The 15176-nt window shown below is 39.5% G+C and overlaps 1 protein-coding gene across 2 annotated transcripts in view; it reads left to right on the forward strand.

Moving 5' to 3' along the window:
* The window catches only part of LOC111147563 (SPT3 homolog, SAGA and STAGA complex component), a 517332-nt gene that overhangs the window by 398248 nt on the left and 103908 nt on the right, over positions 1-15176 (forward strand). The window lies entirely within an intron of this gene.

The following is a 15176-nucleotide window of genomic DNA, read 5'->3' on the forward strand; positions in this document are numbered from 1 at the left end:
ATCCTTACTCTTTAGCCTCAGCTCTTATGACTGGTACAGATCAGGCCTGGAAATAGGTATGCTAAATCACATAAATGTGATGACTCCTACCGCAGTCCTGTGCCAACATGATAGAGGCAGCTACTTACCACTCAATAGGCATTCGTTTCTTCCTTTGTAACAAAACTGATTTGTGGCTGGTGATACTGCCCTCCCGACACAATATGGCCTTCCTCTTCCTACCTGGCCACTGGGTCTGATCATACTATGGAGATCTGGCCAGTAAAATATAAGCCTGAAATACTCTATCTAACCACCCTGTTAGTTTTCTTAAAACAGGAGTGCATTCACGTTTTTTTCTTACCTTCCTACATCTGATGGCTTTGTGCAGATGTAACTTCTGGAGCTCTAAAAGCCATTCTGAATCGCAAAGACAAAGTTACAGCCTACACATTATTAGATGTCAGTTATATCTCAATAAAAGGGATAACTGACTTTTTAAATGGGAAAGGAAAAAAAAAGCCACAGCTTAGGAAAATGTCAGATCTAATGCTGGAAGATACTGAGGTCCTCATGACTTCAGTGAGGGGTTATGTCAAGTCTGAACTTATCATCTCCAGAATCTTGCTTATTGTCTTGCTGGAGACAATCTCCAGTGTCTTGCTTAAGTAACTGTAATTCTGAATCAGATTGCATGCAACCAAAATTATTTTAACTAGGGAAACCTGGAGATGAGCCCCCCGCCCAGGTTGATAAAATTGAGAATAAGCTTCAAGAAAGTCATTAATGTCCTAGAATAGGCCTGGTCTGGTATACAGATAGTTTTATTTACAAGTCGTAAATGGAAGGCATTTGACAGTTGCATTCCATTTGGTAGCAGTTGGACTCTGTATTGCCTGACACTAGTAGAAATTCAGGTTCTCTCAGACAGGGCCCAGTTTATGCCAGCGAAATGAACTCGTAAGTTGTGAAACAAAATTTCTTTGTGCCTCATGATGACAGCAGATAATTCTCAGCTGTCCTGTGAACTCATCACTTCTGATGTGTCAAGGAGGGTATAAAATGGTGGCTTGTCCTGGCCCCTCTCCCACAGGCTTCTGTATGGGCTCTCACAGTCCGCTCCAAAGCGGACACTATTTTTTTTTTTCCTTCTTGTTAATTCTTAGATTATTGACACATTAAGGCTGATTTTTTTATATCAAAGGAATATTTTGTCATGTGGCTACGATGGTCAAGGAACTATCCTACTTACAGGACAAGTGTTAATGTCTTAATGAGTTTCAGCCTAAGTCTTGTATTATTTAAAGGGTTTTGTTAATCCAGACTTCCCAACCCTGAAAGATTGAAGAAATCATTCAGCAATTATTAGATTTACTTTCTCTTACATTCCAGAGGAAAACAGGAAAAAAGACTTGATGTTAGGTTTTGTTGTTGTTGTTGATCAAAATACCCATGCTGATACTTAAGAAATTAAAATGCTGTGCCAGAGAAAGTAAGTCTCATTTGAGCTGTATGTTTTTCTAAAGAATACTATGCAAAAGAGGGTCTGCAAAGTACCGGGGCATGCTTCATTTCACTGTACTTATGGGATACCTGATGTGGTACAGAAGGAGTCTCACTTAAAAGTTGTGTAGAAATCAAATTTTAGTTCATCATATTGTAAATGTACCAGGAAAGCACCAGTATTAAAGAATTCTAAGAAGTTGGCTTTTATGCTATGAAGAATGTTAATTTGTTATTTTAGCAAGATCACATGTTCACCATTCATTTCAGTGTTGCCTACATGGTGTGTTTTGTGTTGTTTTTGTTGTTTTGTTTTGTTTTGTTTTTTTTAATGCCCCTACCTGCAGTCAATCTGGTTACGAAGGCTGTTGCTCCAGTGACCTTCAGGGTTATTGGACGGCTGTGACCAGCCAACTAAACTCTGTTCTCCCCACTCTCACATCATGCTGCCCTCCCTCCTTATTTCTTACTCCTTCAAAGAGGATGACCTTTCCAGACAGATGAGACCATGTTTATGTCACAGTAATGCACTCCCTCCTAAAAGCTACAAACTGACAACACATATGTGCGTGCTTGTGTGAGCGCACGCACACACACACACACACACACACACCACACACCATATTATACATCTGCTCTCCAGTGCTGAGTATATGTTTTCTCCGGCATCATTTTCCTAATCAAGGATGGGTGCAGTCATCACAAAAGATGATAAAGCCTTTATTATGGAATGACAGAATTATTTTTCTCTTTCAGGAAACCATGGCATGTCTGTCTTCCTTCTAATGTTCTCTTTAGACTGCGTGGTGTTCTAACCAGAGCACTGGCTTTGGTTAGACAGGTTTCGGTGTTCAAATCACAGTTGAAACCCTTTCTTGTACCAGGGTATCCTTGTTACCCTAGACAAATTAATGTTTCCGAGTCTCAAATTCTTCCACAGAACCTGCCTCTTGGAACTGTTGGGAAGGATTTGTGGTAACAAATATAATGTACCTAGCTCAATACCCAACACCCACAAGTAGTAGCTATCTTCTCATACCACATCTTCTCTATAAAAATGTGCAATATGGCAAAATTTCCAGGGTATACATACAAATGGAATTGAGTTTATATACAACCTTCTTCTCATAATGAGTACAATCAGAATCAGTGAAGGAATTTACAGCATCTGTGAAAGATCAAATTATTGGGGCTATCTAACACTGCCTGCTCTCCTCCAGCAAAATGGCTGAAAATTCAGTGTGCTTCTTCAGAAGTCACTCTGTAGTTTTGTGACATTTGTTCACTTATATCTTACTAAATATTCATGTTAGAATGCATTTCTAGATCTTGTCAAAACTGTACATAGTTCAAGTTTTAGGGTTTTCAGTTCTGTAAAAACTAAACCAGTTTCTTACTAGAGCCGCTAAAGAACATTTCAGGTAGAATGTTCTAGAATACTGCACACTTTATAGGTATGTAGACTGGTAACATAGAGTAGTAAAGTACAGTTGTACCCTTTGAGTAATTTCACTCGGGTTAAACTTACTTGGATAGTCCTGTCTATATTCAGAAAGAAAATTCTATATTTAAATAAGGAGCTTTGTTAAAGGAGTCAATGATACAGTGAAAAGAGCACAGGTTTGGAGTAGGAATCATAAGTCTTTCTAGCAATACGTCCTGCCTTTATGAAAAGCCACAGAATCTCTAATCCCAGTATTAAACACGACTCGGCTTGGCTTCTCAGATCAGAAGGGTTAAGGAGAGATTGGGGTAGTAAGGCTGGCTGAAGAAGATGCAGAATTGTCTGTACTAAATTTTGCAGATTTTCTGTAAATTAAAATTATTTCAAAACAAGTTTTTTTTTAAAAGCCACAGAGAGTAAGCAAGCTTTAGTTTCTTTGTCTCTAAAATGGAGATGTCGCTAGCAGCAGATCTTTCTCACAGTTGTTGAGAGAACCAGCAAGTGAGACAACATACACGAAACTTAGAAATGCTGCTGTTCTGTGCTCTGATTCTTCCTCACTTGACTTCACCCATTTTACCACCTCTGAGCTTCCCTTGTGCCGGCTGCCAAAGTTGCCCTCTGCTTCTTTCAAGTTTTTGTGGTTGCTTTAAGGTGAAACTCTGCCTCACATCACCAAGTTGCTAAAACAATTCTCCTTTCTTCATCTTTCCTCATAATCCATTCCACACCCTCTCTGTGGCATGCCTGCTGTAAGCCTTCTTGCTTAAGAACTGGGCCTAATGGCCACTGACATTTAATCAAATAACAGTTAGAACACATTTACTTATGAGTAAAGGCTGATTAAAATTTGGGCACTGACATCTGAGGATGGGAATTTCATCATCAAATATCTTAACAGAAACCATTTTGTTAAATAACCATAATTATAGGTTTTACATTTATGATTCCAGGGGATTTTGCTGCTCTGCATTCTTTGAAGCCCACGAGGCTGTCGTAGTGTTCGGGCTGCTGGAAACACCGAATCTGAGTGCATCCAGGGCTTCTTTAGGAGATAAATCCCTCCAGTGCTTAATCTTTCAGAGATCTTGAAAACACAGTGATTTTAAAGATGGTGTCTGGTTTCATTTATTTTCTAAGTTCAGTAGGTAGACTTTTTTAAAGATAAGAGGTGAAAATAGACATTCCTTTTCTGAATGTGTAGACATTTCTGCTTTCTCCTGTTAAATATTTAGGAATTTTCATGTATTACATTGGAAACAAAAGCAATTTCGATAGCTATGATGATTACTGTTGTATTCACATTATAGCCATATTTGGTCAAGTCTGTTGCTGGTGCTTTTCAGTGATTAAAACTTGGCATACTCTGGAAATCATTTTCTTCCTTTGTTTTATGTTAACTCGTGCTTTCAGCTACATCAGTGTCTGTGGCCTATTTCTGTTGATGAACTTGTTCACTTCTGACTCATGAAAACAACTCAGCCAGTTATGAGAAAAGAAACTTCAGCTGTAAAATGATGAAGTGCATTCTCAGTAGGGAATAAACAATTTAATTTGGTTTGGTTTGTTGCTAATCTTACCTCAGATGGTACCCAGTTGTAAAAGCCTATTTTTTTCCTCTATAATACATTCCCTTGAGAATTTTCCAGAGACTGGTGACTTCATTTCTTCACTGGGGCATAATGTTGTAGTCTTCATTATTCATCTTCTCATCACTTCGTCTTCCTTCTTTATGAATTTTTAAAGTGTGTGTGATTCAGATTTACTGTTAAAGCATGTTTTTTGATAGCCCCATTCATATCAAAGTTGGTCTACAGTAATATTTTCCTTCAGTTGAAAATTCCTAAATGAATCATTTGACCATCGTACTAAGCTATCTTCCTAGTTAGAATACTTAAGGTTTACTCTAGGAATAGCCAATTTTTAAAATGTTGTATATACAACTATCAACATAAATTCTGAACAGGACAACTAAACTGATCATTCTGATCCATTACTGAGCCAGCTAGTTGGGCTGCTGCTGGGTATTTCTGGTAGCAATAGTGCGGCTTGTGGCCAGGGAAGAGGGTTCTAATGCAAGGTGAGCATGGGCTCTGTCGCATTGACTCAGGAGCGTTCCAAGTAACAACATGTGTTTTGGTCCTAATTTTAGAAGCACTCTTTCTTATGTGCCCCACAGATAAACCTGTCATTTTTGCAATAGACCGTGGTATCAGAACCAAGGAGGGATTTAACTGAAATGACACAACATGATTACATTTTTAAAGATCACCCAGACTGACACATGGGGTTTAATTGTTCCCTCAGTATCGTGGACATCTTGTGAATCTCATGCCTAAAATGGCCTCAGTTCTGAAACCAGATACAGAAGCGTAATGCCTGTTCCTTGAAGGGCAGACAGTGTAGGAGAGCGAATGGTTTTCAAATTCTGTCTTACGATTTTTGGTGTTTCACTGGGGAATACCTTTCAGAGGAGGAGGAAAATTGGAGGACTCTTAAGTCCACTTCTCTTGCCTCTATCAAAGGATCTCTGTTTTTGGCCATTTCATTTATGAGGGTTCATAGCAAAAATAAAGAACATAAACTTTGGATAAGACAGACTTGGTTTGAGATGGCAGCAACCTTATTTTTTAGACAAGTCACCTAACATCTGAGCTATAGCTTCTTCATTTTAAAAATAAGAACCACACGTGCCCCTTGAGATTATTAGAAGACTTAAAAGAGATATTGGAAGGGACCAACCATGGCACCTGACACATAGTACTGAGTTAACTAGGGGTCGTCCCCTTCCCCTGAGAGCAGTGGTTCTCAGTTGGGTATGATTTTGCCCTCTAGGGGACATCTGGCAATACTTGGGCACATTTTGGTGTTCACAACCCAGGAAGTAGTAGGTAGAAGCTGTTAGTATCTAGTCAGTCAAGGTCAGGAATTCAGTGAACATCCTACAATGCACAGGACAGTCCCCACAACAAAGGTGTCAGTAGTGCCAAGGCTGAGAAACCCCACCTTCGAGGTTTTAGCTTTTCCACATACAGAATGTAGAATGAATATAAATATAAATATGTATTTAATTCTGCTAATGTTTATGAAACACCTACTGTGTGTCCAGCTCTTTGGGGATTTAGCAGTGAATAAAATAGACACGGTCTCTGCCTTCAAGTACCTTTGCATTCTAGTTCAGAGGAAAGGGACAATAAACAAATAAATATGTTAGTGTGGCAGATGATAGCCAGAGCTTTGAAGAAAAAGGAGGCAGCGTAATAGATAGAGAATGACCGGCAAGAAGCTGCTGTTTTATATGAAGCTGGTCATACACAGCTTCTCTGATAAGGTGATCTTCGAACAGAGACCTGAAGGAAGTGAGTGAACAAGCCAGACAGTGGTGCAGCGGGAAGATCACTGGGACAGGGCTGTGGCAAATGCAGAGGCTCTGGGATGGGAGTGTGTTTGGCATTCTTGAGAAACCTCAGGATAGGCCAGTGTGGTTGGGATGCGGAGTAAGGAGGAGAGAGAGTACTAGGAAATGAGACCAGAGAGGTAACAGGGAACAAGACTGTGTAGCGATTTCTAGGCCATCCTGAGAATTTTGACTTTTATCCTATGCGTGATGAGACACCATTGGAAGTTTTGATCATAAATGACATGCCCCGGTTTTCATCTTTTAAAGGCTCCCTCTGGCTGTTGTGTGGTGAATGGACTGGCAGGGGTGGGGGGAAGCCGGAAGACCCACTAGGAGGTTGTTGCCATAATCTAGAAAGAGAGGATCATGATGGCTTGAACCAGAGTAGTAGCAGCGAAGGTGGAAGGTGATAAAGAATGGTTTATTCTCGATATATTTTTAAAGGTAGGGCTGAGAGGCCTTAGAGGGAATTAATTGATGAAGTAATATAAGATAAAAATTTTATTTTTACATGCAAAAATAAAATCCTTAAAAAAAAAAAAAAAAAAACACTTAAATGTATCCCATAGTAGCAACAAAGGGAGATTCCAAGCAGGAACTCCCTTGTTCTGTTAGAGAGTTCCATCTATATCCTTGAAGAGAATAATGAGAGCCACGTTGCAATGACAAGGTTCCTCCTCCATAGGATTTTATTTTAAAGGTGCCAGATTTTCCCACTATGTAAGTGAAGCCAGCCTCCATTCGATATGTGTGTTAAACTGCTTGAGAATTTGATCTTTCTAAATGAAAATGGAAAGGTCTACAACTCTAACTCAAGGTTAAAGAGAAAATATGGACTACATTTTGTGCAGGAGTGGCTTTATATGCATATTTTCCAGGCAGTTTTGTAAAATTTTATCCCAAATAATGAAAATATTTAATTATGTCCTCCTATATTTGCTAGACTCTAAAGCCATGTCGACTCATCTGGATATTACATAAACCAATGAGAATGCTTAGGAATGTTATTCGGAATACCTAAAGAGCTTACATATATTAACTCAGTACGTGCACTTTTGGATATGCAGCCAAATAAAAGCCACAAAAAAGGGTTACAGCATCCTCGATCAGAAAAATAAAAAAGAGGTCAGTCTTCTTCTATTACTTTAAAGAACTAGTTTGGGTAGAAGCTCACATTGCTTTTTATATTATTTGCCAACCTAGTTATTCCAGAGCATGTTTACAGTTTCAGGGAAACGTTAGTAAAAATTAGTACTAACACTGTATGAGGATTTACAACTAAACATGGAATTGTGTGGTTGCGTGGTACTAGATTACAAGGAAAAAAATTATACTTTTCTTAGAGAGCACACATTTTCTTCCAGGATTGGAAATAATTTGTTGTGTGTAATCTTCCCCACTACTAGCTTAATAAATTCATATTTTAAAAATTTTAATAGATATTGAAACAGTTTTAAATGTACTATTTAAGTAACAACTGTATTTTCCTTATGTGACCAATTCATGCTCATTCTTGATAGTTTAGAATATAATAGAAAAAACTCCTGTAGTCATATTAATTAATATATCTAGACCCATTATTGACCCCCCAAAATTCAGTATTTTGAAACAACTCTATTATGAACCACTATCACAAATACCCTTTTGTGTATTTTTCAATCACTGTTGCTTTGTACTTTCTGGGAATTACTCACTTATTTTTAGCACAAAATTCCCTTTAAACCCCTTGAATGTTCTCCTAGAGTCTATAACTACTTCTTTAGGGAACTTCCTATGATTACTGTAATATATTCTTAATACCTTGGACACACAAAATTGATTATTTTGAAAAATCATGTGGGGAGAACAAATAAGCACCTATGGAAAGCTTTATTTTTTAGGCAGTGAAATAGAAAATATATTTTCTTTTTATTCAGTTGTATGATTCAGAAACAGTGAGGATTGCATTGGCTCCCTAAATAATACAGTAACATTCTCTTTTCCCCCTTTCTCGCCTGCACTCTCTCACTCTGGGAGGACGTATATCCAAACCTGTGCTGTTACTCTGTGATTTTGTGCCTCTTGATAAAAGCTTTGCTTATTTGTGTGTGTGGACATTTATTTAATGACCTCCTGTAAGTCAAGCAAAGTTAATTCGAGAGGAGTTTCTTTACTTTTAAATTCTCTCTCTTTCCTTTTTTTAAGATTTTATTTATTTATTTGAGAGAGAGAACTTGAGGGGATGGCCTGGGAGAGGGGCAGACTCCCTGCTGAGTGGGGAGCCAGACACGGGCTGCACTCGATCCCAGAACCCCGAGATCACGAAGGCAGCCACTTAAGCAACTGAGCCACCCAGGTGCCCCTAGATTCTTTTTATTTTTAAAAATATTTCTTCTTAATGTAATTCACCTAAGAACAAGTTAAAACATCACTGAAATGTGAAAGTGAAAAAGTAAAACCTCCCTCTAATGCTAACCCCGGAGATATGTACTATTAAAATATACCGTGCATGCTTCTGGACATTTGCACAGACACACACACACACATGCACACACATGTGTGTGTGTTTTAATCATAAATCAAGACACAAAGATTCCAGTTCTCAACTGCCGTTTTCAGTTAATAATCTTAGAACTACAACTTTTAAGGGGATATAAGTGTAGGACACATGGAAAAGTGCAGGGGTATAATCTATCTAGAAAAACAAATGTTCCAGAAGAGAAATCAGGGTGACCTGAGAACTTCAGAGAAAACTTCCTAAAGGAGGTGGTACCTATGCTGAAGGGGAAGGAGTTCAATACAGTGTGGAGGAGAGGGAGATGGCCAGCACAGTCATGGGGGAGGGACACGGGACAGCAACATGGCAGATGTGACAAAGGGTGACCTGAGTAAAGCACAGAAGATATTAGGTTTGGTGAGAACACTGCTTGCCTATAGAGAATGAGCCACATTGTGCCTGCATTTGGAAGCCAAGCATTGGAGCTTGGATTTGATGCAGTGATCAGCTGAGAGCCATTTGTTTAAGTTTATGAAGCAGAGGAATGAAAATGGGGTGGGGGGTTCCAGGAGGCCCTGATATGGTAAGGTCTTGCTATGTGCCACGGCCTTTTCTCTCTATTTTTATTTAAAGTTGTCATACCCAGATGGGTTGGGAGAGTTAAAATATTTGGAAGGAACCAGCCAGGAACCGGTTGCAGGACTCCAGGCCCAAACTGATGAGCCTTGTAGTTGGGTGTAGAAGCAAGGAAAACATACCAGACGGTTGGAGGGAGACTCACTTGACTCTTGGGTGGGAGAATCCACTTAATTACAGACCGATCCCCAAGCAGAATGAGCACACACCTAGGTACCAAGATGACCCCTCAACAATCCAGGTAAACCCTTTAACCTCAGCTTCTTTATCTGCAGGGAGCCAGGGATATGGTTTCTAAGTTTCTTGAGCAGTCTGTGGTGTTTACTGATCTATTTAGTATCATTCTGCAGATGAACCACAACATACATGAACATGTATACACATTCCGTAATTTGCACGCTTTCACATTGCTGGGTGGCGCCGCCACCCACTCCATCAGAGGTTTTCGACTTCAGCAGCTGATTCCTGTTTAACATGAGGTCGTTGGCAGATGACTGTTGGCATTTTGCCTTTTCCATGCAGAAGGGACTTCGCATTTCAATCATGGGACTTCTAAGAGTAATCAAAGTAAGATTTTTTTTAAAAAATCCAAGGTGGAAGTGAGACAGATAAACTTTCATTTTGGTTTAAAAGTTATGTTCTGTGATTCCGTATTGCTGGAGAAAGATAAATGTCATGTGTCTTGAGAAGCCGCCAAGAGATAATGCCAGCACATAGTTTCTCTAACCTTTACGTAGGCTTCAGTGAAAGCATGTGGAGAATTTAAATGAAACTGTATGCTGCATAAGTAATCTGGCCTCAGACTGGTAGAGATAGGGGCAAATGGTGATTGTCACTGCTGAAAGTATTTTTCCAAGACACAAGCAGTTTCATGTTAATTGAAATGAAAACATGGTACTGAACATTTAAATTAACAAATCCATACTAGGAGTCTGTTGTGTTCAAGGTATCAAACAAACGAACGGACTACACTAGGTAATGCATCTGTTGGGACATTTCCTTCCCTGTTTTCATTTAGGTAGAACCCCCCCCAAAAAATGAGTTCATCTGGCATGGAATTCTGCCTTCTGAGTTTGTTTTACAATAACCAGAAAAAGCTGTAACTTCTTGGTAGTGAGATGAATGACTATTAGCATAACTATTCTCTCTTACCTTTTTAGAAAGCCATTCAAATGAAATTTTGATAATATCATTGGGTGCTTGGAAAATCTTAGGAATAATTCTTCCAAAAGTGAGTTTTCCTTGTATGCCCCTATATGGTAATACTTTGTTTATGTTGTAATACTAGTAAGGTTTAATTTTTTAAAAAGCCTCTGGGTGTGCACCATATTTTTATGAGTTTCCAAGAGCAGTACTAATACCTAATGAAACCAAAGAGTGGGTAGAATTAACAGATAAGAAGAAAACAAACTGGACTTGCAGATACAAAAGCATGACTAGTCCAGAGATGACCTTTCGTTCCTGTGGCAGTCCATTGTGTAATTTGAGAACATCCAGTAGGAACAGAAGCTGTGGTTAGTCTGCCATGATTATTCAGTGACACACCTCGGAGAGGTCATTTGGACCCAAGTTTTATTTATTAGCTTGGCCTCTCTATCAACTATATGTCTTAAAAAAATTTTTTTTTTACTTCTCTGAAATCTCTGTGTCCTCAACTGTAAAATGGAGCTGTTAAAACAGTTTATTTTAAAGGTTATTGTGGGGCGCTGGGTGGCTCAGTCGTTAAGCTTCTGCCTTTGGCTCAGGTCATGATCCCGGGGTCCTGGGATTGAGCCCCACATCGGGCTCCCTGCTTCGTGGGAAGCCTACTTCTCCCTCTCTCGCTTCCTCTGCTTGTATTCCCTCTCTCACTGTCTCTCTCTCTCTCTCTCTGTCAAATAAATAATATCTTTAAAAAAATAAAGGTTATTATGCTGCTCTCTGAAAAGAATAGATAGGCATTGTCAGCATTGTCACTGTGACCTTGCTGTCCTATGAGGCTTAAGATTTTCCCCCTTGCATCTTTTCCAGAGGTTTCCTACCGTACCGGGAATAGAAAAGGACTGTCAGTGAGCACTTCCGTGTGGATTGGAATGGGTGATCTGAATCGAGGCGGAAGGGAAAGTGGAATCAGGATAATACAGGAAATAGGAACCAAGCTTTTTTAAAGACTTTGTCTTTAAAAAGCTGCCTACCATCTCTGGAATTTGGACAACTTAATTACAAATATTACAGTTCCTGATTTTAGATCAGACAACAGAGATTTATACGCATTTCTTTTGCCTCCATCTGTCTACCCATCTGGCTCATTCAGCAAGCCGGCAACATTTACTGGGGCCCCGGTAAATCCAAGCCAAAAATTGGCCAACGCTGAGATTAGAGAAGGAAAACATAGTTACTATCTTTAAAGAACACAGAGCCTATGATGGTTAGATATTTCCTGCCTTTCCCAACTTTGAGGTGATAGTGTACAGACTAGAGATAATATAATCAGATGCTGAGTGATTTGGATCCTTTTGCGAGGCCACTTCTGTCCCTTTCCTTTGGTTATTTGAAATAATTCATGGGGAAGAGAGAGAAGTCAACAGAAATTAGCATGATGACCATATCTGTATCATCCTCGGCATCCTTGACTGCCAATCCGTGTCTCTGATCTCATTTTGAGTGCACTTGACCATGCTGTGAATAGCACGCATGTGCTGTGTCATGTAATAATCAAGGTTGCTGGTGTTCGTAGAACTGCTGCCCAACCTCGCTCACGTCAGAGCACACACGGAAAATGAAATTGTTTATGCCACACTGAGGTAAATGAACAAGGCAGCTTATCATGAGGTACCAGCCCGGGGGTTTTGCTGCCCCAACCTTGTGCAGCACTGAAAAGGTGGTTGGGGCTACAGTGTGTTTGCACACCTGTGATGTATTTGCAGCACACCTGTGCACTGTCAGCTACGTTACATTTGGAACACCCTGCATTTAATTACCCCCAGGTTGTGCCTTCTTTGCTGACCCAGGGCCTTACTTAATTTTGTTTGGCCATGAACACTTTGAGCACGTTAACTATGGCGGCCGTGTGTTACGGTTTAGTAGGGAATGTATAGACTTTAGAGGATTCCAAAGAAAAATATTGGAGTAAAAACATTACTGTAGGTCGAAGACAGCTTCTCATAATGAAAATAAGCTGGCTTAGGAACTGAGAGTCCTGGACTTCCATGCTAACTTGGATCACCTTTGGCAAATCACTTCTCTCTGAACCTCAATTTCCTTATCTTTAAAATGAGGGGGTTTGAACAAGATGAACTTGAAGTCACCCTCCAGCTCTGATAGGCTGTAGTTTTGATTTATTTCTTCTTGTTTATTTTTTTTAGAGCATGCACATGCACATGCAGGGGGAGGGGTAGAGGGAGAGGGATTCTTAAGCTGGCTCCATACTCAGCACAGAGCCCAACGCAGGGCTTGATCTCACAACCCTGAGAGCCAGATGACGGAGCCACCTGGGTACCCCGACTTGCCAGGTTCTGTAGATGCCTGTGCATCTTTGCTGTCAAGTCAGCTGCTCTTCCCTGAGCGTTTGCTGTTTGGACGCTTGGTCACTGGCTTCCTGCATGTGCCCTAGGGCCATCTTCATGGGGCTCCACTGTTTGGATGCTAGAGGAATTGAAACCTAAGTACAATGCTTGATGAAGAAAAGATGATAGACACTTAGTCGGGCATCTGAAAGGAATGAAGCTAGCTGGGATCACTGAAAGTCCTTCAGTGTCTTTTAAGTGTGGTTCAGGATTCCCATCTAGCTAAATGCCTTGCTTGATTAAAACTGGCAACCCTGACAGCCTGAACCTCTTGGGATGAGTTTTCCTAACTTTCACTTCCAGAAATACTACTCAGATACATGAACCATGTAAGCATGTAAGCAGAAACCAAATATCAATTGTTCAACTTGTGGAAGAAAAGTCCCATTAGGAATTTTCTTTTTCTGTATTTATCTAAGTCCTTTCTGTTTCGCATGTGTTGGGTGGGATGAGGCTGCCTGGCCGGAGAGCAGCGGAGAAGACTTATAGGAATGCATAGATAATCAAGAACTAGCCACGTTATGGTGATGGTAGTGATGGTAGTCCGCCATGATTGTAGACTAAAATGGTAGCATTTGTTCATTCCACGGAGGTTTCATTGTTCATTTACCATGTGTCAGAAATTCTCTAGGAGCTAGAAAAAAAATCTGAGAGATCCCTGATATAGTCAGACAAAGCCATATTAATGATACATTGTTAACCTTAGACCTTTTTTTAATAAACACATCAGTAACTGATTTGTGATGTTCAAAATTCTCTCTTGCTACTGTCCATTAGCATACACTTTTGAGTTATGTATCAGATACACTAAAAAGGGCAAAACTAAATAATGCATTCACCTATCAAAAAATACTTCTAAGTAGGAGTGCCTGGGTGGTGTAGTCATTTAAGCATCTGACATGTTTTTGGCTCATGTCTTGATCTCAGGGTTGTGAGGTTGAGCCCCACATCAGGCTCCGTGCTCACTGGGGAGTCTCTCCCTCTCCCTCTGCCCCTCCCCACTAAAATAAATAAATCCTTTTAAAAAATACTTCAAAGTATATAAAAATTCACCCAATAATATGCCCTTTAGGAAACATAATGTTTCAGATACACTGCAGAGAGGATCCTCATGCACATATGTGTGTATTATGTAGTGTATGTATGTATATTATGTAATTACATAGATGATACATGTTCAAAAAGGATACTTGAACCTAGAGGGTAAATAAAGAAGTCTCGGTTTATGTCAGCACACATGTGTGTTTGTATCTATGGGGTGAGGAGGAGATTAGGAAGGAAAGAAGGGAGGGACAGAGTAGAAGAGAAGCAAGGGAAAAATAGTCAATGACCTTAGAAGAAACCACAGGAGTTAGTAAATTTTACCTTAACTCCCACCACCCCATCTATCTTTACTGAGCAGCAGCTAGTGTACCATTATTCATTCTATCAACAGATATATCATCGGAATTAAGTTGACCACTACCCAAATCAAACAAAATGAAGAAAGAATAATTTCAGTTTAAAAAAATGTAAAAATATCCAGACATTAGTTGTACTTAAGTACTCTACAACTATGATAAAGAAAACTTACCGAAAGTCCTTCAAAGCAGAAAAAAAATTAAAATCTCAGGGAATTTTTTCCTTTCCTGGCCAGAATCTCATTCCAAGAAGTACCAGCCTGTCTCATTTCAAAATGTTTCCCTTGCCAAGGAAGCGGAAGCGGTCATATTCTTTCCCACTGAACTATGGGTGAATTATAATTATCCTACCTCCTGTGGGACAATGAAGCAGCAAACATCTGCTATACTGAATCAGAAACCCACGAGTGAAACTATACTAAACTGTGAATCATACCTGGACTCAGATGAAAGGTTTTGTGTTGTGTTTACCTTTTTCTTTATTTTCTTTGCCATTTAAAATATGGACTTGTTAGCTCTGGCTCCATGTTCTGAGGGAAAGTAGATTCCATTCATTGACTCTGACTTTAACAATGAAAATCCCCAGCTTTAAGTTAGTACCTGGGCAATAATGATAAACAGTTTTCTCTGTTTGATTTGTTATTATCCCCTAAAAGGATGGTACAATTAAGAAAATTTGGTACACAGTCTAAGAAGTAAGATCCTTTAGTTTTTTCACTGTAATGACAATAACAGAGAAGAAAATGGCATTCTAAACTTCACTTCCAAAAGACTCAAGTTGCAAAACTACTGT

This window comes from Enhydra lutris, unplaced genomic scaffold, assembly GCF_002288905.1.
Source record: "Enhydra lutris kenyoni isolate GAN:26980312 unplaced genomic scaffold, ASM228890v2 scaffoldscaffold17, whole genome shotgun sequence".
Classification (NCBI taxonomy): Eukaryota; Metazoa; Chordata; class Mammalia; order Carnivora; family Mustelidae; genus Enhydra; species Enhydra lutris.